The sequence below is a fragment of the Nipponia nippon genome, unplaced genomic scaffold (assembly GCF_047370975.1).
Source record: "Nipponia nippon isolate SJK-2023a ecotype South Korea unplaced genomic scaffold, ASM4737097v1 scaffold_6, whole genome shotgun sequence".
NCBI classification, from domain to species: Eukaryota; Metazoa; Chordata; class Aves; order Pelecaniformes; family Threskiornithidae; genus Nipponia; species Nipponia nippon.
Genome location: NW_028262380.1, coordinates 44,596,342 through 44,623,537, shown reverse-complemented (window position 1 = coordinate 44,623,537; position 27,196 = coordinate 44,596,342). Strand labels below are relative to the sequence as shown.

The window sequence follows — 27,196 nt, the reverse complement described above, 5'->3', positions numbered from 1 at the left end:
ATCCAGACTGCTCAAAATAACTTCATCTTGCACAGAGCTCAGCGGGGGAGGAAACCATCTCTAAGCTAGTGAATACATACTGGAAGAACCCATCATGGAAGACTGCATGTCCAAGAACTGCTTTTCAAATAGGCACTCAAAGGTGTTGTGGAATTAGTGAAATGTGCTAACAATGAAATGCAGCCAATTTGGGTGGGTGGGTTTTTTTGTGGTTGTCGGTTTTGTTGTTGGTGGTTTTTAAATCAAAACAGGTTTTATTAGTCCTTCCTCATCCAACTGACACAATTCATCCTAATAGCCTCTTTATCACTATTTTGGCCAACGGTCATATCAGTAAGCATAAAGTAGAATGTCAGGAAAATATGTAGTCTAAAATGTAGAACACAAAACATTTCCAAACCTGAATGCCATTTTTTATTTCAGTGCTGGGTAGTGGTTCTTGCACTCTTATTTAATACAAGAAATCTTGTTCCAGGTGCCTATCCCTCAAATGATTCAGACATTGAATTGAGTCTGGCTGAGATGGAGTTAATTTTCCCCATAGCAGCCCTCATAGTGCTGTGCTTTGTATTGGTAGCTAGAAAGGTGTTGATAACACACCAGTGTTTTGGCTACTGCTGAGCAGTGCTCGCACAGCATCAAGGCTGTCGCTCCAACATTCCCCCCTCACCAGCAGCCTGCAGGTGGGCAAGATCTTTGAAGGGGACATAGCCAGGACAGCTGGCACAAACTGACCAAAGAGATATTCCATACCATATGACATCTGCTCAGCAATAACAGCTAAGAGAAAGGGGCAGGGGCATTCATTATTATGACATTTGTCTTCTAGAGCAACTGCCACGTGTACTGAAGCCCTGCTTCCCGGGAAGTGGCTGGACATCGCCTCCTGACAGAAAGTAGAGAATAAATCTTTTGTTTTCCTTCGTTTCTGCATGCGGCCTTTGCTTTTGCTTTATTAAACTGCCTTTATCTTGACCCATGAGTTTTTTTCCATCTTATTTTCTCCCCGCTCTGTCCTGCTGAGGAGGGGAGCGATAGAGCAGCTTGGTGGGCACCTGGTATCCAGCCAAGGTCAACCCACCACAGACATGAAAAAAAACAGAAACAAAAGCTTCTGAATAGGTTAAATCCTGGCAAGAAAGCTGAAACAAAAGGAGACAGCACTTGTAAAGGCCTCATATTTGTCAGATCACCAAAACTGCCAGTGTTAAAACCTAGACAAATAAAAACAGAAGAAAAAATCTTCCACTGAGCCACTGACAAGAAGTTCACACATTTCTGACAGTATTGCACTCATGGGGGCCTGATGGGTACATGAAGAAAATGCTTTCCTTCTTTTTTAATACACAAGTAGTAAGAGCTATACTCACAGGATTTAATGAGGGGTTTCTTGAATGTTAAAACCTTATCTTCTCTTTCACTAATAATGTTTACATGGTAACATCATACAGACAGTTCACAATTAGCATAGGACTTCATACATGCCATACTTCTCCCATTCGGATCAGTTTTTGCCCAGAAGCTCACTTTTCTTCACTACAGAAAAAATGTATAAAATCATGATTCTTCTCCTCCTACTGCTGATTTCTACCAGCAGACTGACAAGATAGCATGATCTGCACAATCCTCTTTCCAAGGGAAGGAAAAACACTCAGCTATTCACAACACCTTTTTCCTTCCGTTAGAACAACGAAATACCTGAGGCCAAGCCAGTGGGAAAATTACAACTGCCCATAATAAGTTACATCAAAAAGAGGACAAGGAAGAAAACCATATTTCCAGGAACAGTGATATCTCTTCTGAGCCTTTTAAAAAGAAAAGACAACACTGGGAATCTGTGTATCTCCTATGGTTTACCAGTAGCCTTACTGTGAGATGGTATTAAAATGGATATTATGTAAGTACACTAAAGGGGATAAGAGGGTTGCTTAACCTCCCAAGATAATTATCTCTAATCTAGTTTCTTGGAAATATGCTACCACAGACCAATTAGAGTAGGTTCTCACTGGTTTTTCTGCTTATAAAATCCCTTCAGTATGCCCCTTCAATACACCACCTACATTCCGAACTACTAATTCAACAAAGAAGCGAATGTATTTCAGAGTAACCTAGAAATGAAGAACTTAGTGTCCTGATATGCATTACTCTTTCCTTAATTATTTACTCTGTTCACCCTTTCTGGTTGTAAAATTCTAGCAAACATGAAGAAAAGTATATCTTGAGCACTGTTAGGCTTGGAGAACATCTCTACTGAATTCAGTTCATTACTTTTTAGAAAGGGAAAGAAAACACAAACAAAATCTACACCTTTACATAATAATATGAAGCATCTCCAAATTACTATGGCTATGCCACAAACTCAGATTTTTAAAGGAATTTAGTACCTAAATGTCAGTCAGAGTACTTAAAGGTATTTGGGTACCAAAATATTTGGCTTATCAGAGCGTAACTCTCATCAGTTCCTGAAAATGAGGTATCGTTACTTAGCAACACAAAGTCAAATGATATCCTTGTATCTTCACTACTGCTGGCCCTATTTATTCTTCTTATTGTTCTGTTATTCTACTGTCTTAGTTCAGGTCTAGAATTTGGGGTCACATCACATCCTGAATATAAGGTGGCGACATAACTCTGCTGGTCACAGTCCAGAACCCAGCTATGGCCCAAACTTCAGACTTTCAGAGTCTGGACTTTGGCGCTCTTGGTGAGGCTGCAGAAGCTGAATTCTGCATTAGCTGTGGAAGCATTTTTCTGCTCTGTTACTTCATTCCATAGTGACTCCATGATACTGGCATAAACAGCCAAGGATCCATTCACCTGGTTTTGAGCAGAAAATTGAGCTGCTTTCATGGCTATGTTAGAAGCAACCATGAAATAAGGAGAACAGTCCCATGAAGGCTGGAATGTGGCTAACTGTACTTCATAAGCAGGAATGCTTAAGGCACAGTAACAAAGTTGTTAACAAAAATGTTACACTTATAGAATTTAACGTAACAGTAATACAGCAATTGCTAAGTATTAACTGTAATTAGCATTTACTGAAGCTGGGATATCAATGGGAAAAGAAAAGTATTGTGGGTTACAATTACCAATTCAAAATGAAACTAACTAAAACAAACCAACCAACCAAACAAAACATTCAAGGAATGTTTTTTCCTGATTTCTACTTATTGCTTACTCTGATGCTTCAGGGATTACTGAAGATTCCTTTCATCTGCTTCAATAAAATCATGCTGTTAATCAACAGGGGAATGAAAAAGTTGTTGCTGCCATTGACTCCCAAAGATGCTGATTGACACATTTACTCCTTTATGTGTCGTGGGAAAGAAAGGAATCTTGTAAATTGTTTTAAGATTCATTGCTTTTCAAACAAGCTAATTATGATTCACCTTTTGTAACAGTTATTTTCTAACAGGACTTCAATCTTTTGTGAAGGAAAGAAATATTCTGGAACTTGACAACACTACTTTACTCAGCTGAAATGCATTCTTTTAACAAACAGTTAACTTTTATGTTTTTAATCCTTTTAATTAGGACAGTAACTAACTAACTTGATGATTTAGTAGTAATGTGACATGACTTACATCTTGATGCTTGAGAGCATTTGAATTTTAAACAGAAAACAGAAATCCTTATAAAGAAATGGCATAAGCAACAAATTCATGAAGACTAAGCCTATGCTTAGTATTAGTGCTTTGGATTGTCTTCATATAAATAGACATTCACATGTAAGAAGAAAGAATGGGTCCTGTTAAAACGAAGATATATAAAATTGTGTGGCCTGCCGTAATGGATCTACTTTCCCCAAATTGCTTTTTAGCTGTTGTTGCATCACTTTTTTCCTCATTCTTCATTAATTTCCTCTATGTTTCTGAGCAAGAACTGCTTGTATTTATCTCTGTGTCATTCTACTTATGTAGAGTGATTATGAATATAGGAATATGGTGAAAACATCTGTAGTATCAACATCATATTTGTCATTGGATACATGGAAAAAGGACTCGGGGATTTAAGAAACTGTACTTTTTGTGTAGAGGTCTAATATGATCAGAAAGTTTCTTACTGTCTAGTTTAAAGATTTAAAGCCTTCTATTTTTCAATGTTTCTCATCCAAAATAGTTTCTTTCACTAGTATCTGGTTTTTAGAACCCATGAGGGATTTTTTTTTTAATAACAGGAATGTACCTTTATGCACCTGTTGCCTATCAAGACCACTATAAGTTTCATATTTAACAAATAAGATTAAAAGGCACACAAAACTACCAAAACTATATTCTCTCTTTGTTTATTGTGATTCTGATTCATGGTAAGGAACTGCTGCAAGGATTACAGTATTACATTCCTAGTGCAATACAATAAAACCGCTATCAGCCTCCCAAATGTGCTCTCCTCAGTTTATTAGGGCTGTAAATTCTGCTGGTTTACCTGCCCAACTACATTTTTATTGTTCACTCTTAAATGGCATCATGGTCTTTTGCATTTTGGAAGCAGAACATGTTTGAAGTTTTTGAATAACATAAACTGTGCAGAGCAAGACAGAAGTTTTACAACTGTAGATACTGAAACAAATTTAGAAGTCACACAGTATTTCCAAATGACTACCTAAATACTGTAAGGTTTTGTGTAAAATAATAGGGTGTCTGATGAAGCAAAAATAAAAGCCTGCACTCCCTGCACTCATCTGCAAATTTGGAATTTTAATAGGCTTGATTTACAACTTCTTCACCTGATTTTAGTATGGGGAAAAAAAAAAGATTAAGTAAAATGCGTATCATGCCAAACGTTTGCTGCTTCTAGCCTACTGCTACAGCCTTTTCCAGCAGTTATTGGAAAGAGGAGAGAAAGGATAGGGGAATCAGATACAATTTATGCTAGTCAATATCTTTTATGTCTCACAGATGATGAAAATTTGAAGTACCAACCCTCAAACTTCAATGAAACTAAGGCTCTTGTGTTCTTGGTCAGATAAATTCCTAAACTGCTATTCTGTGTTATAAATCAGCATTAAACTGTATCATTAGACAAAATGGAAAATGAGGGGTCTCACTGTAGAAATGAAAACTGTGAAGCTACAGCTGGGTATAAGAAGCGCTTCAAATGGGAGATCTATGTCAGGAAACGTGAATAATAGCTACCCATTAACCGATTACAGATATATGGGTATTGCTTTATCAGCCAGTAATTTATACTTTACACAGTAGATTCCACCAGTCTGACTTAACAGCACTACATAACTGTCTGCATTATCTGAACAGCCAGTATACTGAAATGAAACCAGGCACTGAAGAGAGAAACTTCTAAATAAAGGCTAAATTTTGGTATGTGACCTACTACGATTGAATGGAAGGAAAGTAAAGGAATAGCACAAAAATCACGCAATGATTTCTAGCTCATGCAATAATTTTAACAACAGTACTATCTTAACAGCTGTCAGTCATTAAGTCATACACACAACTTATTTCAGTGTTAAATTACTACAAAAAGGCAACTACTAAATTTGAATGCTTGCCAGAAAAATCAAAAGGGCAGATAATCTCAGAAGCTGCAGAGATAATACTGGAAAAAAAAAGTAAAGAAAATACACCTTGAGCTGTTTCCTCTCCCTAAGGATTTAGGCATTTAGGAAACTTCAAACAACAAGAAAGAAAAATCATAATGATATAATTCATTATGGAATTAAAATTTTTGCCGTTGCATGATGAAACTAAAAAACTAAAAAAAATGAAGTCTTACTTACGGTGTATTTTCAGGCACTCAGAAAGGGGTTTATTAATTTAAATAAATTAATTTTGGGGGGAAAGCAGTAATTTTTTTTTACTGTGATAATTTTTATTTATTACAGCAGATTGAATCGGCAAATAGTATTGACAAAAGGTAAGCAATGACTAGGAACTCCAAGTATGTTATTTTAAATGTTTAATACAAACAAAATAAACAATTTCCCTAACTTTACTCAGGGGCATGCCTGTATCATCATATCTGAATCTCTTCAACTGAGAGACAGCACAGAGCATTTGGGAAAAACAGTTAAAGTGCAGCAAAACTGCTAGCAACTAAAAATACCTTCATAATGGAAAGTGTTGAGCAACATTAACTATGGGTATTGCCAATTTGTTCATGTTAGCAACCTTCTGTAAACAAAATATGCACATACACACATATGTATGCGTGTATGTCGTGGTGAAACTTAAATAAAACGAGGTCTGAACCATACCTGCCCACCAATTAGATAACAAGTTGGAAAAACAAAGATAATTAATACCGATAACACAGATAATTGGCGTGGGGGAGGCTTATTCAAATCACTGTCAAATGAGAAGGTCTGTCCTGTTCCATGGGTTAGATATGCATGGAAAAGAAAAATAAAGCAGTCATACAACTTTATGTCCTTGTAACGTATCTGTGGTGAGAGGCCAGAAAGTCATAGTAACCCAGGTAACAACCACTAATTGGCTTCAGACACATGGGAAAAAGCCAAAGTGATTAGCTGGGGGCTATGCAGCAATGAAGTACTCGGCAGCTTAACCTGACCACCTAAGTCAGAAACCAATAAAAAGTGAAGAAAGGTGTCTGTCAGTGGGAAACCATCTGTGGGTGCCAGAAAACATGCAGAAGGCGGAGTCTGAGGTGGAACAGCTGGCTACTCAAAAAAGCCAGCTGCAAGCCAGGACTTGGGCACATGGACCCTTTGGAGAAAGTGCCCTCTCCCCCCAGCCTATGGCACTGCTCAACTGGGCCAGAGGGACAGGAGCCTTATAAGAATCATAGAATCACAGAACAGTTTGAGTTGGAAGGGATCTTTAAAGGTCATCTAGGCCATCCCCCCTGCAGTGAGCAGGAACATCTACAAGTAGATCAGGTTGCTCAGAGCACTGTCCAACCTGACCTTGCATGTTTCCAGGGATGGGGCATCTACCACCTCTCTGGGCAACCTCTTCCAGTGTTTCACCACCCTCATCGTAAAAAATTCTTCCTTATATCTAGTCTGGATCTACCCTCTTTTAGTTTAAAACCATTACCCCTTGTCCTATTGCAACAGGCCCTGCTAAAAAGTTTGACCCCATCTTTCTTATAAGCCCCCTTTAAGTACTGAAAGGCCACAGTAAGGTCTCCCCAGAGACTTCTCTCCTCCAGGCTGAAAAACCCCAACTCTCTCAGCCTTTCTTCATAGGAGAGGTGTTCCATCCCTCTGATCATTTTCGTGGCCCTCCTCTGGACTTGCTTCAACAGGTCCATGTCTTTCCTGTGCTGAGGGCTCCAGAGCTGGGTGTAGTACTCCAGGTGGGGTCTCACCAGAGTGGAGTAGAGGGGCAGAATCACCACCGTTGGCCATGCACCTTTTGATGCAGCCCAAGATATGGTCGGCTTTCTGGGCTCATATCCAGCTTTTCATTCATCAGTACCACCAAGTCCTTCTTGGCAGGGCTGCTCTCAATCCCTTCATGCCCTAGCCTGTATTGATACCAGGGGTTGCCCTGACCCAGGTGCATGACCTTGCATTTGGCCTTGTTGAATCTCGTGAAGTTCACATGGGCCCACTTCTCAAGATTGTCTAGGTCTCTCTGGATGGCATCCTGTCCCTCAGGCATGTCAACCGCACCACTAAGCTTGGTGTCATCTGCAAACTTGTTGACGGTGCACTTGATCCCACTATCTATGTCATTGATGAAGATATTAAACAGTACTGGCCCCAGTACAGACCCCTGTGGGACACCACTTGTCACCAATCTCCATCTGGAAATTGAGCCATTGACCACTACCTTTTGGATGCAACCATCCAACCAATTCCTCATCCACAGAACAGTCCATCCATCAAATCCATACCTCTCCAATTTAGAGAGAAGGATATTGTGGGGGACCGTGTCAAAGGCCTTAGAGAAGTCGAGATATGACATCTGTAGCTCTTCTCTTGTCCACTGATGTAGTCATTCCATCACAGAAGGCCACTAGGTTGGTCAGGCAGGACTTGCCCTTGGTGAAGCCATGCTGGTTGTCTCAAATCACCTCCTTGTCCTCCATGTGCCTTCACATAGCTTCTAGGAGGATCTATTCCATGATCTTCCCAGGCACAGGGAAGGTGAAGCTGACGGGTCGGTAGTTCCCAGGGTCCTCCTTTCTACCCTTTCAAGAAACAGGTGCAATATTTCCCTTTTTTCAGTCACAAGGGACTTCACTTGACTTCCATGACTTTTCAAATATCATGGAGAGTGGATTGGCAACTACATTAGCCAATTCCCTCAGGATTCTGGGAAGCATCTTGTCAGGTCTCATAGACTTACGTATATTCAAGTTCCTCATGTGGTCACGAACCTGATCTTCTCTTAGAGTGGGAGGGAGTTTGCTCCTCCAGTCCCCATCTTGCAGTCCATCTACCCGAGGGGCATGGGAAGAGAGGTTGCCAGTGAAGACTCAGGCAAAAAAATTGTTGAGTACCTCCGCCTTCTCCTCACCTGTTGTTATGAACTTGCCAATAGTGTTCATCAAAGGGGGTACGCTTTCCTTGACCTTCCTTTTCTGGCTGACATGCCTGTAGAAGTCTTTCTTATTATTCGTTACATCCCTTGCCAAGTTCAGCTCCAGCCGTGCCTTGGCTTTCCTGACCCCATCCCTACACAACCAGGCAGCGTCCCTGTACTCTTCCCAGGCTACCTGTCCCTGCTTCCACTGCCTGTACATTTCCTTCTTGCCCTTTAGTTGGACCAGCAGATCTCGACTCATCCATGCTGGTCTCTTGCCTTCCTTTCCTGATTTCTTACACCTGGGGATGAAGAGCTCTTGCGCACTATGGAAAGCATCCTTAAAGATCCGCCAGCTCTGTTCTGCTCTCTTGTCCCTGAGGGCAGTTTACCAGGGGCTCCTATTGACTAACTCCTTGAAGAGCTGGAATTTTGCTTTCCTAAAATTCAGGGTCCTGACTTTACTCTGTGCCTGACCCAAACCCTCAGGACTGCAAAGTCCACCGGTGCATGATCACTGCAGCTCAGGCTGCCTCCAATCTTGACGTCACCGATTAGCTCACTTGTGTTGGTGACCAAAGGTCCAGTAACGCATCCCCTCTGGTAGGGCTGTCTATTACCTGGCTTAAAAAGTTATCCTCAATGCCTTCCAGGAGTCTCCTGGATTGCCTACAGCTCACCGTGCTACTTTTCCAGCAGATGTCGGAGTGGCTGAAGTCCCCCAGCATGACGAGAGCCTGCGAGCACAATGCCTCCTGTAGCTGGAGTAAGAAGGCTTCATCAATCATAGAATCATAGAATCGTTAAGGTTGGAAAAGACCCTTAAGATCATCGAGTCCAACCATTAACCTAGCACTGCCAAGTCTTCACTATACCATGTCCTCGAGCACCACATCTATCCGTTCTTTAAATACCTCCAGGGATGGACACTCAACCACTTCCCTGGGCAGCCTGGTCCAATGCTTGACTACCCTTTCAGTGAAAAAGTTTTTCCTAATATCTAACCTAAACTTCCCCTGGTGCAGCTTGAGGCCGTTTCCTCTCGTCCTATCGCTTGTTACTAGGGAGAAGAGACCGACCCCCACCTCGCTATAACCTCCTTTCAGGTAGTTGTACAGAGCAATAAGGTCTCCCCTCAGCCTCCTATTCTCCAGGCTAAACAACCCCAGCTCACTCAGCCGCTCCTCATAAGACTTATGCTCTAGACCTTTCACCAGCTTCGTTGCCCTTTTCTGGACACACTCCAGAACCTCGATGTCCTTCTTGTAGCGAGGGGCCCAAAACTGAACACAGTACTCGAGGTGCGGCCTCACCAATGCCAAGTACAGGGGCACTATTACCTCCCTGGTCCTGCTGGCCACACTATTCTTGATACAAGCCAGGATGCCATTGGCCCTCTTGGCCACCTGAACACACTGCTGGCTCATGTTCAGGAGGCTGTCAACCAACACCCCCAGGTTCTTTTCCGCCAGACAGCTCTCCAGCCACTCTTCCCCAAGCCTGCAGCGTTGCATGGGGTTGTTGTGACCCAAGTGCAGGACCTGGCACTGAGCCTTGCTGAACCTCATACAGTTGGCCCCGGCCCAACGATCCAGCCTGTCCAGGTCCCTCTGCAGGGCCTTCCTATCCTCCAGCACATCGACACTTCCACCCAACTTGGTGTCATCTGCAGACTTACTGAGGGTGCACTCAATCCCCTCATCCAGATCATCAATGAAGGTATTGAACAGGACCGGCCCCAATACTGAGCCCTGGGGAACACCACTTGTGACCGGACGCCAACTGGATTTGACTCCATTCACCACCACTCTCTGGGCTCAGACATCCAGCCAGTTTTTAACGCAGTGCAGAGTGCACCCATCCAAGCTGTGAGCAGCCAGCTTCTCCAGGAGAATGCTGTGGGAGACAGTGTCAAAGGCCTTACTGAAGTCCAAGTAGACAACATCCACAGCCTTCCCCTCATCCACTAAGAGGGTCACCTTGTCATGGGAGGAGACCAGGTTAGTGAAACAGGACCTCCCTTTCATAAACCCATGCTGGCTGAGCCTGATCCCCCGGTTGTCCCGCACTTGCTGCATAATGGCACTCAAGATGATCTGTTCCATGACCTTCCCCGGCACCGAGGTCAGGCTGACAGGCCTGTAGTTCCCCGGATCCTCCTTCCGACCCTTCTTGTAGAGAGGCATCACATTTGCTAACTTCCAGTCATCTGGGACCTCCACGGTTGACCAGGACTGCTGATAAATGATGGAGAGTGGCTTGGCCAGCTCCCCTGCTAGCTCCCTCAGTATCCTCAGGTGGATCCCATCTGGCCCCATGGACTTGTGCGCATCCAGGTGGAGGAGCAGGTCAGTGACTGCCACCTCTTCAATAGGCTCCCCTTGATCGGATGGCCTGCAGTAGACACCAACCACAAGGTTCCCTTTGTTGCCTCAGTCTCTAATTCTTACCCGTAAGCTTTCAACCTGCTGGTGGCTATTCTTCAGAGACAGCTCTTCACACTCTAGCCATTTCTTGATGTAGAGGGCAACCCTTCCACCCCTCCTTCCTCTCCTATCCCTTCTGAACAGCCTGTAGCCATTGACAGCTGCAATTCATCCCACCGAGTTTCAGTAATGGCAACTAGGTCATAGCTTTCTAGCAGCACAGTGGCTTCCAGCTCCTCCTGTTTGTTGCTCATGCTGCGTGCATTGGTGTAGAGGCATTTCAGCTGGGCTGTCAGCCATGTCACCTTCTTAGATGAACACACCTTAGTTCCTTTGAGGTATTTCACTGGTGTTTCATCTTGGCTCCTATTACCTCAGGAGCCCCAGGTTCATCTCCGTAAGACTTCAAGCATGCAGCACTGTATCCAGCATGTCTCAGAGCAACAGGCTGAGGGCCCTCGCTAGCACCCCTTCCCTCTAACCTTGGCATGTCATCCCACAGCTTGTCATGGGCAAGTCTGATATTATCCCCCTTCCCCTTCAAGTCTAATTTAAAGCTCTGTCAATGAGCCTTCATCAGTGTGAGTGTGTCCTTACAGAATGTGTGAGCTTCACAGAAAAGAAATCTTACAACAGAAATTGCTGTCAACCCACCACAGCCATCCTGTTTAGCAATTTTTTTCTTTTTTACTAAATGATTTTATGCCACTGAATGGCATGGTTCTGTTCCTGCAGGTATCCCACCCTAAATTCCCTTCTGGAAATACATATTTTTCCTCTCTAGAGGGTCCCTACATTATGTGCAGAACTTTCTCATATTAAATCCATGTTAATAATCTCTAATATATAACAATAAAAATTTGCACTCTTGCGGACCTCAAAATGCAATAAAACATTTCTTGAAAAATCATTCAGGTTAAATACATTTTGTTATCACCACATTTTAAACTATCCTCTTGAGACGTGAGAGTCACTGGACCATCAAATGCTTTGATCAAGAATCCTTAGCACCCTGTCTCTGTTTCAAGTCTATAGCTTTCTCATTTAAAGTTGCGCAGTCAAAAGACATCTGACACTGAGAAAGTGGTATTCAGTATTAACTGAAAATTCTGCAAACACTGCATGCTGTAATACAACTCTACATTTAACAGCTATGTAATATTTCACATGTATTGTATGCACTTTTTCCTCCCTGAATCTTACTCCAAATCTAAAAACTAACAACATACTAGGTATCATGAACCTTCATTTTTAAAAGTCAAATAGGAAGAAAGGCACAGGCTTTATGCAGTCATGAAGAATACGTAAGGAGAATGAGCAAAAAATAATTACTTGATGTTTAGAAATATTTGAAAACTATTTCCCACGCATCAATTCCATTTACCCTAGGTAAAAATAATGGACATATTCTAAACATTTAATCTTGACTGTCAACATTCTTTTCTGTTTGAAATGGAGTTTTCAATCGATTCTTAATTATCTGATGAGTTATTGCTTCATTTTTATGGATAATTTCAGTCTTTCTTCAAACTAAAGTGTCATATTAAAACAAACAAACAAAACCCCCCAAAAGGTTAAATGCAATTGCAGAATTATGTTCAGATGCCCATGACACTGGGAAAAAGTAATTATGTTAGAGAATTACTATATTCTCTGACCCATTCCAGAGACTTCTGCATAGAGAAGTCAGACTCTGGAGACTTGCAGGCACATACACATACATCACTCATCTGGCATCTTCAAGTTGCAGACTTTTGCTCTCCAATGGTCACAAAAGTTGTACAAACTCATAGTAATAATATGATCAGGATGGCCACATTTGTCAAGGGGCACCTTCTACCAGCTGCTCAGCTCTACAAAGTGGGGATTTTTGGATAGTTTTTTCCTTTAAACCTTTTGTTCTTACACAGAAAAACCACAAATTTAAAATTAAAGGCATTTCTGCTGCACACTTCTTTATGGCCCATGCATTTATTTCCTTTTGTGTAAGATAAATTTTATGGAGCATCTACTCAGTGCGCAAAGTGTTTAGAATTGATTTTCACTGATACGCTTTGCTGTTTTTATATCCACAATTTTACATGCCTGACAAATAATTGCTATTCAGACATATTATTTTCAGGTGTAGAAGTGAAGGCCAATGTTTCATAATGTGTTTTTTGCTGGCCCTAACATTATACCAAATGCAACTGACTTTATGAGGACACCTGGTAAAAGTTCCCTGTTGCCTTGTGCATAAAATGGAACATGTCCTTTACTCTGAAACAGCCATCCTTCTTCCAGTTTTTCCAAAACCAGTCTTTTTACATCAAACAAGCAGTAAAGTTGGGCAAGACTTCTTATGAGGTTCAAATTTTTCAAAACTCGATCCTCTGTCACTCACAAGTAAACACTTCATACAGACCAATGATTACCTTGGAGGTGCTTTTATTCTATCTCTGACAGCCTCAATTTGTTACAGCTTTAGAGAAGTTTTATGACTAGGTAGCTGCACGAGGGACAAAAAAACCCTTTGGGGTTACCATAAAAGACAAGACCCTACAAACTGCTGAAACACACAGAAAAACAATCCATATGCCATATAAAAATACCTCTAGCACAGAATAGACTTAACGTTTCTTATAGAACTAATTTTACAGCTAAAGCAGCTCCTACATACAGTACTCAATAACCAGAAATGATCAGGCCCATTAGATGAAGCAAAGATACCAATGATGTAAAACAGCCAAAGTCCATCAGGAAAAAAAACCCCAAAAACAAACCCAAACTAAAAAAAACCTGCAACAACACACCTTTCTAACTTTAGATAGAACACTAAGTCAAAAGATTACCCTAGGAAATGTGGGAGACTCAGTCTCAACTGAACAGAAGCTGAAGTAGTACACAAACTTGTGTTTCACATCCAAACACCTTCCTGGTCAGAAAGAAGACCTCAGCCTATCTTCAGCTAAGATTGATTTAGTTGAAATATCAACTAGGACTTGAATCTAGCAAGGAAAAAGATGCTTGATGCCTCAAGAATTTCTTAGATCTCCTCATCTGAAAGTATCTAGCATCCATTGAAGCACTCAGCACACAGTGAGATCAGTTCTCATAGAAAACCAGCAAAAATGAGTGTTTTGCTGGTTCATGAAACAGCAAAATTCAAGATTAGGCATTTATATACCTTTTAAATGTATTTTCATGTATTTATTCATTTACCAAAAATGTTAATTGAATGCTCATGATTGCTTCCTGCTGAGATTTGCACTTTATTCTTCTTGCATCTCCCCCTAATAAGATGGTTGAAACCATCAGAAGCACCTGCTACAAGGTAAATGTTTATTGAAATACTCATCTCTGCTACAGTGCACAAACCTTCTATGTTGCACTTAGATCAGCTTAGACAAAATAAGGGTCACAAATCTGTTCCATGACACAATCTGTTTCTAGCTCAAGCTTTCCTGTCCTCAGGAGTCAGACGGTGAATGTAGCAGTGTCCTACAAGCTGTTTTGTGGCTAGGGTTGTTCTGAAGTGTACACCCGGAATCACTGGGTCTCTGATGAAGAAGGGCTTGCAGCAATGGCCCCCCCCCCCATGCAGAGCCAGGTCATCACCTTATGGGCTATAAGAACAGTCTTAAAGCATGGATCCCAAACTTGCAAGGTTTGAGAATTCCTCGAAATCTGCCAGAGTAGGTAGGCAGAGCTAGAGAGCCTCAAAAATCTCTATTTGTTCTCCAGGATACTTTCTTCCTTAAATTATTCCAGCTTTCAATATTCTCAACCAGAAATTTGGAAGGATCACAGGAAGAACAGAAAAAGCTTTGCACTGTAACTCCCCTGCAGGCTGATGGAAAATTTACTTTTCCCTCATAGATCACAGATTGTATTTGTTAATTGTAACCTCCTTCAGAGTGAAATCAAGTTTTCAGGAAGTTAGTCTGCTGCAGATACTAAGTTTCAATTTTTTTTTTTTTTTAGTAAATAACCAATTTAGGGTTTAAAAAAAGCCTTTATTGAAAAAAGCCTCAATGCTCAGGCAGTATATCGAACACAGCTGCAGCAGTCAATCTAGATCATAAAAGACAGTACAACCAAGAAGCCCCCAGCACAGACCAAAATGCAAAGCAAATAATGAAAGAAAAAAAAGGTTACTTTTTTTTTCTTTTTCATCATGGGGAGGACAGCAAGTGAATCTGTTTCTATAAATGACACCTGAAACACTAGTTCAACATTAAACATCTTTGACTGCAGCAATTCAGGCAGAGTAAGGCCGAAGAAATACTGGTTAGGTTTTCTCTCATTAAAGTAAAGTAGCACAAAATTGGGAATAGGTATTTGCACTACAGACTTAAGAACTCTGACATCCTATTATGTCACATAATGCCACTTGTACTTCCATGAGATAATATATTACATTATCATTTTCAGTGTTATCAAAATGTTCTTTATCAGTTCTTTATCAGATATATAAAACCTATTTTGCAGTCACAATGTTTGATTTCAACGCTAAGTATACTTTGACTAATTACTTCATAGAACAGCTAGACCATCAGCGGGGTGTGTTTGTTTTTATTTTAAACAGAGTAATACTTTACTACTAGTAGAAGCAGAGCATTTGTTTCTTAAATGTTCCACTCTTCTGATCCTACCCAGTGCCAAATGGTATTCTGCCAGAAAGTGAATGGCAAACAAAATATGCTTGTGCACACCAGAAAGTATCAAGTCTTAATGTAGGGCTGCCAAGGGAAAAACAAACAAACAAGAACAAAAAGATGTCATGTTGAAGATAAAAGGTTTAGTTAAACTTTAATCAGACACATTTAACCTGCACTTGACTTATATGCACACTAAGTTACCACACACAGATACATATATTACTTGGGGTAATCATTTTAGCAAAAAACATTGTATGAATCAGCAATCCAATCATCAGATGTTTAAATTTTCCCTTGTTTCTTATTTTAATTCAGGAAAAAATGAGTTTAGCAAAATGCTGTATATTAACCATTTTTTTCAGAATGGACACTGAAGTGATACCTCAAAGTTTTATAAAACACGTCCGTCACTTTGTATGGCAGCATCATGAACTGTGCTGCAAATAGCTACAGCAGAGTAACTATTCCCAGTTATGTCATAATCGATTTATTTGAGCTTAGCTATTTGACAATAAAGGTTACATTACCTTCAGAGAGAAAATTGATTCTGTCATATTTCTCCTGTAACACCTGGACAGCAGCAATTCAGGAGAATAAAGAATTCTATATTAAGATCTCAAATGAACTCAAAATTTTCCATCCAGGCTGGTTGGTGGCAGATGCTGAGACTATGAAATTTCTGAAAGTAAGGAATGCAATGCTCATTCTTAGAGTCATGTTATTAAGCAAGAATGCCAAATATCTTTTAAAAGCCACTGTCTTGCAATTATGATTGCAGAGAAAAAGCTTGATTCCACAACCTGTGAAGATATACAAAAAACATTCTGAATGGTTTGACTTCTTTTTTAGTTTGAAATGTTTTGAAGCAGACAATTCAAAATTATGATCTTTGAGCCCACCATTTTTCATATGGTGATTCTTTTTTACTCCCGGCACATTTGGTATTGACAGCACTGTCACGACAAGTCTGTCACGACCATTTTTTATTTTCTCAGAAATGAACACTGTGAGCCTGATTGGAAGACCAGAATCTCAAAAGAATTTATGAAACTATGGTAAACTGCCCTTCTACCTATCTGCACAAAAGATCAGTAACATGAGTTATGGTCATACCAATAATATAGAATAAAGACTGTATTACTAAAGAAAATCCTCAAACACTCATGCAATCAAAAAGGTACTAGAAATTTAATGAATGAGAAGTTATATCCTGGAGGCCATAAATACCAACCAGTATGTTACATAAGATTTAACCGTTCTGCATCAAATTCTACCATTATTCTTCCAGCCTATTCTAACTTATTATTTTAGTTCTTATGTATTAATATGCAGAAATTTTAAATGGAGAATGACACCAGCAGTCCGAATTCTCAACCACACTCAACAAATGCGCAATAGAGAAGTGATTAACATTTGTATTTTAAACAAAGCTTAAAATGGCAAAAAACAAGGAACCTCCACAAGAGAAATAAGTTGAGCCAAGCTGCACTGTATGCACTGAACCTTCATGATTACGCGGGAACTGTAAAAGCTGAAGGGTCTATTATTTCCGTGGAAACTTTTTACCTACAGGATCCACCCACAGGAAACAACACAACGCACCCATATCCCTTATAAAATGGGCTTCACTGAGGGATTTCGGAATGTTCTATGAAAGCAGAAGGAGCAATGCCACACTAATTTCAGATGAGGAAAATGAACACACAGAAAAATACATCTGGAATTAGAACCAAAGTCAGAGCACTGTGAGGTGTCCATCAAATTCAGTCTCTGTTATAATGACTCAAAGAACAGCATTATAGATAATGGAGGGAGGAGGAAGAAATACAGCAGAAAAACTACCATCAAACTGAACACTATTTTCATGCATTAAATGATTGCCCATGGACCCTATAAAGCAGATCATGAGAGAACCAGCAACAACTCAATACATTCACTGCAGCTCAGGAGGGCCAAACAACACTACCTGCAGACTTTGGCTTACAGTGGGGATTCCTCACTAATGAGACTTGAAACACCCACCAGGCAAGGCATGCAGCTAGGCTGAGCTCACAGCAGCACTACCCCTATGCATGCTGTGACCTCCTTTCCTCACTGTAGGAGAAAGCAGCAGCATTAGAGGATTTTAACAGGCCTTACTGTCGCTGGCTATCTGTAACAGTGATATAGCCCTGACACAGGGTTTGGGAAAGCCAATTCACATCCCCACCTGTGTCTGATCTCTTGTATTCAGAGCAAAATGCTGGAAGTGGTTAGAAAACTGGAAAAGAGCAGTAAAGCTTTCACAACGCTCATGCGCTCACTATCCCATGCAACTCCAGCACCTTTAACTCTCTCACCCAGCACTATAGATATAGTGTCCTTCCAGGCACAGAGAGTCTTCGCAGTTATCAGACCAACTCTTCTTTGGGCCTTGTACACTACCTAATCACAATTCTCTCTAGCTACATCTATCATGTGATATAGCACATCCAGATATCTTGGTTCCTACTCACCAGCACTGCACGGTTCACTGCAAAAAGGCAAACACATCAACAAAATGCATTTCACCAACAAAATGCACTATTTTCACAAGGTTTGTCCAGTTAACCATTTGCACTATGTTAGTCTTGCCTACCACTGGAGAAGTCAGATGATTGGGAGTGCTACCAAACATTTTCTTTTTCTCTCAATGATAAAGAAAGGGATTCTCTGAAGTAAACAGAAATAATATACTTGAAGTAGTTAAAACTCAGAAATTCCAACACAGTATTTCTGTCTGTCCCTTTCCTCCACTTCATTTTGTTCTTGCACCGGGTACGTGACATTTACATCCTACACTGAAATGAAGGTTCCAACTTCTTGCCCAGAACCATAAGGGGTAATAAGAGGATGAATTGTTAGGTACATCCCCTTTATCTCCCACAAACCAAAAAAGCCAGTACAACAGGCTACTGCAGTAATGGTAGCACACAGAGTGGAAAAGTCTCCTCCTTTTAAGGCTCTGCAAGAGTTTCTTTAAGGGAAATGACAGCGGATAGCATGTGTGGGGTTTTTTATCTGGGCTGCCACTAGAGAACAAATCTCCCTAGTAAGACAAACACTTCTTTAAAATCAACTAGATATTACCATAATTACTTTAAAATGTTTCAGCATGACAGTGCTGTAAAATTCAGTTGTAATCTCAAATATGTCCAGCAAGTAAACTAAAAAAGATTTTCTTTGGATCACATGTCAGTGGATCCAGACAATTCATCTACTTGCTCCAAGAGACAGGTTTTTTTACTATTGTTGCTAGAACAGTCCCATGCTTCTATATTCACATAATCTTATGACTACATAGCTGGACAAACTTGATGAAGGTATAGACTTCATGCTAATGAATGAAAAGTTTTATTCCACAGCATGGATACAGTTAAGAAACATATTCTGAACAAGGAAATGCTTCCATTGCCTGCATACTGTTACTGCTGCCACAATTTAAGAAGATGGCGCTGATGGGGAAATGAAGTCATGACTCTTGTGTATTCAAAGCCTAGGAGCAGAGCAGAGAGATCTACTAATACTTCAAAGTAACCTGAGAACCATCCTCTGTCTTCTTATTAGAGTTAAATTATCCCACCCTAGAACATGAAACAGCTGATGTTTCCACTCCTATTGAACGTCAGGTTACACTGTCAAATTCCACTCCCCCATACATAATCTTGACTTTCTCTTTATATCAAAAATAATACAAAGTTCAAGGAAGAAAACCCCAAAATAACAAACATACAAATGTACATATTAAATAGGAGCTAAGAAATGCGTGTATTTTACAAAAATTGTTTCTAGAGGCAAGAAGAGCCTTTGCAGGAGAAGGCAGGCCAGGGGCTGCGACAGGTCCTGGCCGCTGTCCGTTGTGCTGAAGCGGCGCCTAGAGCTGCACGCGGGTACAGCATTCGGTAGACCCACAGCAACAGACGCATTTTAAAAAAGGACAATAAACAAGTTTCATGTCATTTGAGTAGTTTCTGAAGTGTGCACATGTGTAAACTAGAATTGTATTTCTAATATGCTTATAACAATTCACAGAAGTCAGGCATAGTGAATACCCTTCCCCTTCCAAAGCTGATGACATGAGCTGAAAGTGTTGTCTACACAGAAGAGAATTTTTCACTTTCACAAGAAGAGTCTTTGAGAAAGACCTTCAAGCTGGGAAAGTCTGCTCTGCCTTAGGAAAAAAAATCAGGCCAAATTCAGTATTATTTTGTTCATTGTTATGAAGAAGAATTAAATATTACTGTAAATAATAATTTTTTCTATAATTCTATGTGTGAGTTGACTATGCACCTGAATACGCAAGCTTTTTTCCTTTAAAATTTTCTTGTTCAGATAGCTAGATTCAGACAAAACTGGATACACCTCTAGGGCTAGCATCACAAGTTTTGCAAAGCTGGCAATATACTCAAGCAATTTGAGCCTCTATGATGTTGTTCCTTAACTAACCGAATAGTTGCAATCAACCAGATTTCAATGCCTGAGAGTTGTCTTTAATCAGAACAAGATTTGTTGGGGTATATGTGACTATGGAAGCTGCTTTTAAAACACTGTCTAGATTTGAGAGTACTTCTCTAAAATGAGTCTTGGAACACAGGCTTTGCTGATGACAAAGTTCTGCCTTAGATAACTCTCATTTGAACTGTAGTTGCAACGTGTCAGCCCCCAGAGGAAAAGTATCTGCAACAGAGAGAACGGTTCACAGAGCACTGTTGATAATGGAAGCCAGTGTGAAAGGTACCTAAAGCAAATAATCAGTTTTTCAGCTTCCTGAATTGTTTCCAGTCCCAGATCAGCCCCATTCAGCTACCAGGTTTAGGCACTACAACACATTCTGGAAACTGTCTCAGTTACAGCCACTGCTTCAAGCTAATTCAGGACCTATGTCATGAAACTAAGCAAGCTATGGAAGGTTATAGCTGAAGACAAGACAAACAATTAAATTTTGTTTAATGACTAATTAAAAAAGATCAATTTTTTTTTTGTGGTTTTGGTTTGTTGGGGGTTTGCATTTGTTTTTAAAAAACACAATTTAGCAGGAAAAATTTACAGTAACTTTTTAATATGGCAATGCTTCCTCTGTAAAATCTCAGACTAACATTAGAAGGAAATCCAAATGAAATAAAATCTGAAGCCTAATTTTTTAAACTCAGAACCATTTTAGAGTAGAAGAGGGAAAATACACACACAAGCCCAACCCTTCCAATTTATTGGAACTGGGAATTCCAGAGATAAAAGGAATTATAAAAGCTTTCTTCTTAAGACTTGTAGTCAAACTTCAGCAGCATCAGAAGACATGTGCTGGTAGATTGTAAGCATTGGCTAGAAACATAAAGAGGAAGAAGGCTACTGAGATACGGAATCTTAAGCTTCAAATCCTTTATCAGTGAACAGAAAGTTCTAAAATCAATACTGTTATTTGACGCACAGTCAATACACAGCAGCTCAAATTGGTGAAATATGCTTGTACCATCTTCTTTTCACAAAAAGCCTGACAATCATACTATGCAGCCAGTAGCCTTTACGTAATCTTATCAGGAAAAGCAGCCTGTAAAGAACTGGCATTATCCTACAGCATGCTAATAAAAGCACAGCAAGCAATCTCTTATTTTCTTACTGGTAGCAGAGTAATGTTTTTTATTCATAGGAATATGAAAAAAGGAACAAGGATGCAAAACAAACCTAGTCTGTATTAGGTAGCAGTTCCCCTTTCTCTCACTGTCACGAAATCGCCTGTCATAAGAATCACATGGCAGACCAAAATAATAACAGTTCCCAAATAGGAGTTAGAAGACTTACTGATAAAGAATTTAACTTTCTAAAGCATCTTAAAGAAAAGTAAGCACACCACAGACTGACTTACAGCTATACTTTGGGAGCACTTCAACCATTAAACACAACAGCAATCTATCACCACAAAATTACAGAAGAAACCTCACCAGGAAGCAGTGTCTTACAACTGCAGATACAGCTGGATTTTCATGCAAACATAGCATAAAGTCCAAACCATGGTCGTGTCAAGAAAAGAAGAATTAACTCCCATGTCTTTTGAGAAATATCATACAATATTGAAAATATACAGGATTAGAGATTTTGTATGTAACATCATGTCCAACATGAGCTTTACATCAAGACAAACTATGAAGGAAAAGCAATATGTGTCAAAGTACATCAGTATTCTGATTCATATGCTAAAGCTCCCCCTTCCCCATACTCCCACCCCCACATCTCTTGTTGAATAAAAAAATTATACCTCCTAAAAAGACTGCAATTACATGACTCTCTTCAGGCAGCTATACTTGAAAACAAACATCCTGACACTCCCTGTGAAAAAAATCCACCTGTATGTTAGGTAATAAATGACCATATCTATTTATCTGTTAAACTACACCTAAGAAACTTTAAAAAGAAAATTTAACGTAATCAGCAACAAAACCACAAACATCTGCTACCTGGCTGAAGAATTATTTCATCAATTTCCTGGAATTCTAATGCTTTTATTCCTTGCATCACATGCCTCAAGCCACCCAGAGAAGAAATATCTGCTATTTTATTAGCACTGGTATAAGTGACATTTTCACATATCAGGAGTTACTCTCATTTCACCTTTTGGTAAAGTGATCAGAGCCACTAACACATTTAACTACACTAAATATTGTGCCTCTCATCTAAAAAAAAAAAATGCAATACATTGCTTGACTTCAGGTTGTAAGGCAATAAAACAACATAAACAGACATGTGAAACCTTTGCCTTTTTTCATTAACTACAAACACATTTCAAGTATCAAATATCTCTGTATGTACTTCACAACTGCAATGAAAATCATTTAATAGAAATGTATAAGCACTACTTTCTTTGTAGTATACAAGAAAGTACATGCCTTTAAAAGTATTTCATCTATCATTACATCTATTTAAAGTTAAGCAAGTAACAAGTGAGATAACAGTTAAATGTAAAACAATTCATTCCCATCAAGAACATTCAGCTACCGCCTCCTCCCTTAAAAAGCATGTCAATGTCTCCTAAACTATTTACAAGCTTCAAGGCAAATGTTAGCAGTAACTCTTGTCTGGCATTTAAAATAAATGTTAGCAGCTACTCTAATGTGGCATTTGAAATAACCATTAGGTTTCAGTCTCAATTCTGACTTGAAGAGATCTGCTTACAAAAAAAATGTATGCTCTTCACAATACAGGGGCATACGTAATTTCGAGCAACATATTCAAATTTTTTTTAAGGTACAATCTGTACAGTAAAACCACCAAGTTCAAGTCTAATCCACCATACTGTCTCCATAAATGTCAAAGTATTTCCCTGATAATATTTAAAGCCTCAAAAGTTGCAGATCTCTTGCTGTCTTGCAGCCTTTGAGATGGCAGAACATGAAAACACTGCTGAAGAACAGAGGTCCAGTGTTTCTTCCGCAGCACAGAATTGTGCAGTATGCAGAACTAAATTTCATGCCAAAGTACGATAAACATTGGGGTGAGGATCTGACGAGGAAAGAGAAAGACATTTAAGCAGGTAGATTCAAAAACTGATGTAGCAGCGCTTTTTTTTTTTTTTATGTGTTGGAGAAAAAGAAAATTCCTCTTTGCATCTTATTAAATTCTATGAAGTTCTGTGAAGGAAACTAATATTCATTATCACCTCTGCCAGAACAACAAAATATATTAAGACTATAGAAATGTAGTAGACCTAAGTAGAAAGCCATTTACCAGTAAGTTATGAGCAAAGAATCAAAACTAAAAATAAAGCAACAATAACATGTCAAATTCATTAGTTGTTAATAGTAACTAGAGAATATAAAATTTTGGAACATCGTTAGGATATTGGGTTTGGTTTGAGGTCAATGGACATAAGATTCATTAGTATAACAAGCAAGTCATACTACCATATGAATGTGTCCAAAAGCCGTATTACAGTTCCAAAGCTCTTCTTTTTCTTTTCTTTTAATGAAAATCCTTGCAAGGTAATCAGATCAAGATTGACTCATATCTGTCACTGCTTTCTTTATTAAAATATCTTGTACTCTGAAATGATTACACTCAGATAAACAGACCTAATTTTTGCTTCTCACGGACAAGAGTTCATTATGCTAATCCTTTTAAAAACAGCATGTAAATTTTCTAGTACCACATTTTGAAAAATAATGGTTTAGCTGAAAAGGTATAGTGTCTACAAATTTAGTCTGGCAGCAAGGAGTATCTTCTCTGCCATATCATGACATTTATTGTTGCCTTTTATAAATGTACTCCTACCACTCTGAGTATACAACATTCAAGTTTGTTTTTCCACAGTAGTCATGGCAGTTTATTCTAAGACCCTTGTGAACTCTAGGTTAGTGTTAGTTAGTATTTTTGCTAAACTTCACTCAGTTGCCCTGTCCAATTTTCTCTACTGTATGAAAATTTCTTTCTGTACTTAACTCACTTCAGAACAACAGTCCATGCCCGTACACAAGACAACGTAAACAGAGGCTACTTTATGAACTTCACTGTGTATGTTCACAAACAAATAATAGAATTATCAGCCAGGGCAGGCATTTCATCGACCATATTCTTTAGGAATCATATACACCTTCAGCTTTTTTTTATCACAGTAGAGAATATCAACCAGAAGTCCAGCAGAACTGTTTAAATATTATATACACATAAAATGGGCGACATATATTAATATGGCATTGGTCTCAAGGCACTGAAGTCTATGTTTTCAAAACTTAACAGATTTGGAGTCCTGATGACATAATTTGATTTTTAGGTTACTGACTTAATTAACTTTGAACAACAGTTATATTAACAAACTCTTCTGAAAACAGACACCCAAGTGGTTTTCTCCATCACAGAAACACAATTACACATTTTGCTGTAAACTTATGATTTTTCTCAAATTTTGAAGAAAGCTGACTTAACTACTGAATATCAAAAAAGTCCACATCATGTTGTGAATGTGCCCTGTACTCTATACTTTGGTCGTCATTGCTGCAACAATCTTTTCCAAGAGCATTACTAAAAGAATAAGAAAGAAAGCCAGCTTGTTCACTTAAATGTTTTGGGCAAAACAAGTAGCATTAATGATTGTTAAGCCTTTCTAAAATCAGTGAAACAAACCAGTGGAAGATTATACCTGCATATGGAAAAGTAGTGCAGAGTGCTGCAACAGGTTATACAACATCTAAGCATTTTCATTGCTTCATTATGGAAAAAAAACTACCTTGTCTTTAGACTACACTCAAAGAAGCTCTATAGTTAAATTTGCCAAATCCATTGTTAGCTACGATTTCTGCTAATTATTGGGGCAAATCACCAAAAAATTACAGGAATAGACTGCACAAAAGTTTTTGCTCCCACAAAGGATATTGCATAGGAAGATAAAAAGCTCCCTCTAGCCATTGCTATCATGCCTCTACTCCTAATATTGGTCAGATATCCATTATGGGCACTTGTGGCTCATAATTAATATCATATTTAATAGTATTCTTAAAAATAGACCAATATCTGGCAATCATCTGTAAGTGTACACAGACACATATTAAAACCTTCAGATAAAGCGTGTCTGTGAGCATCTATAATCACAGAAAAGCATTACAGAATGAGTTGCATCATGAATCATATGCAACTGAGGTACTTAAGTCAGCCAGATTTACATAATTCACTGTGAACTTGGAAATGGTTCACTGCAGCGAGCTCTGCAATTAGACAGAAGATGAACTCTTCTTCATAAATTTTAATGCTGTTGTAAGGACATCGTATAAAATTCTCTAGTAATAAGAGAATTCGGCATACAAACCTAGCAATTGTTATCCTGGCAATTGGAAGACCTTTCAGACATTTCCTTTTTTTATGTCTTCCTGAACCAGCTTGATGCTCTCACTGCTCTAGGAAGCCCATTTAACTACTTTATTTAGCTTTCACCTCAAAATGCCTGCTAATGGAAAGACAGAGGAAGCAGGTACTCGCAGGAACAGTATCAGCAGATACCATGAACCCAGAAGACCCTCACCAACACAGAGAAACACTGATTACAAGCAAGGAAATTTCCCCTTGTGAGGACCATGCTGTGTAGGAATTGCAGGGGCAGACAACCATCTGAGCAACCTCTGCCTGGACAATAAAAAGACCGGTTCACTACTCTCAAATTACATCCACAAAACAAACTTAAACATCATCATAATTTACATAAGCTGTAGATATTATGTGAAAAACATTAGTCTTTACCACTTGATCTACGATCTCTATCAATAGCATTAGGTGGTTTTTACACTGCATAAATCACAGCCATAAGCCTTCAGAGATGAGCAGATACTCGAGCAGGATCATTAGGCTCTGCTCAGCAGAGGGCAGTTTGGCAAATACATTTCAATAAGCGGCACGTACTTTAAGTTTGGTTGGGAGTTTTTTGGGGTTGGGTTTGTTTTTTTTTTTTAATATTTGTTTTAGAAGAGAACTTTAATGAACTTAATTATCCCAGCCATTTTGCTCTTTTCTACTATATAACTTCCACAATTTTGAAGAAAAGACTTTGTTTTCTGAGATACTGGAGTCTTGCTGAAATGATGCAACCCAGCCCTCATAGGAAAAAACTCTAGAAAAGGACACGATTCTTACGATTCAGAAGCTCCACACTTCCCACCACCACCCTGAATTAACTGTCACACTTATCTGACCCCTGTGTGAATGTTGCATGTATTCTTCAGTTAACTCTAATGATCAAATTAAAACAAGAATGCCAGAGAGCAATTTTAAGCTAGGTAACATTATATACTTCTATTTTTCACCCCTTGAGTCTTAATACAAAGAACAGTTTCCACTTGAACCTTCATCTTTAATCAGTCAATGGAAGAATGAAAACAAATGAAAGCAAAAGTTTTCCATTTCAGAACACAAACCTCTAGTCATTATGAACTCTGACGACAGTGCTACCAGTAGGCAACTGGAAACGACTTCTTCCAGGGAAGGACACTGCTTATACATAGGTGCTCAAACAAAAAATACAATAATCACATTCAATGAACTTGTCAAAACCAAATATTGAGCAAGAAAGGCATCTTAAAACCAAAAAATAAAGCCTGTAAGCTTACCAATACTCTTCCACATTCACACACGTTATGAGTATCAATCATCTGCTGAACTTAACAAGTTCCTGAAAACTACATCACACAAACCACAAAAAGTAAGTTAAAACACTTCTTTCAAGGATGCAGTTTGTCACACAATCTCTTAGATAATACTTAAAAGACATCATGTTTCTTTTCCCAATAGTTCCTTATTTTCCATACAGCAAGAAGGAACAGAAAAACCCAGAGACGAGAAACACGTCTGTAAAAAGCAGATGTCTATGTTATGTACTTTTACTGCTACATCTATAAACAGATTACTTATGTTTTAGGATGCGAAGGGGTGCCTTTTTTTTTTTTTTTGGTCTTGCATAATGCATGTTTAATCCATACATAGCAGAAAAGATTCCTACAGGTAAAAATACCATTAAAATTGCACAGATTTTCTGTATTTTTTGTTCTAACCATTAATATAATATAAACCTACAGTTTCTTCTTAACTGGAAAACAACAAGATACGATATTTACTGATGGAACAACACTTCTGTATGTTTATGAATCAAAGTCAGTCAAGAGATAAAAAACTAAACAGTGATGCCTTT

General features: G+C 39.1%; 1 protein-coding gene across 2 annotated transcripts in view; it reads right to left on the bottom strand.

Annotated features, from left to right (window-relative positions):
- MARCHF1 (membrane associated ring-CH-type finger 1) overlaps window positions 1–27,196 on the bottom strand; it is a 256,014-nt gene that overhangs the window by 121,361 nt on the left and 107,457 nt on the right. The gene's annotated exons all lie outside the window — the stretch shown is intronic.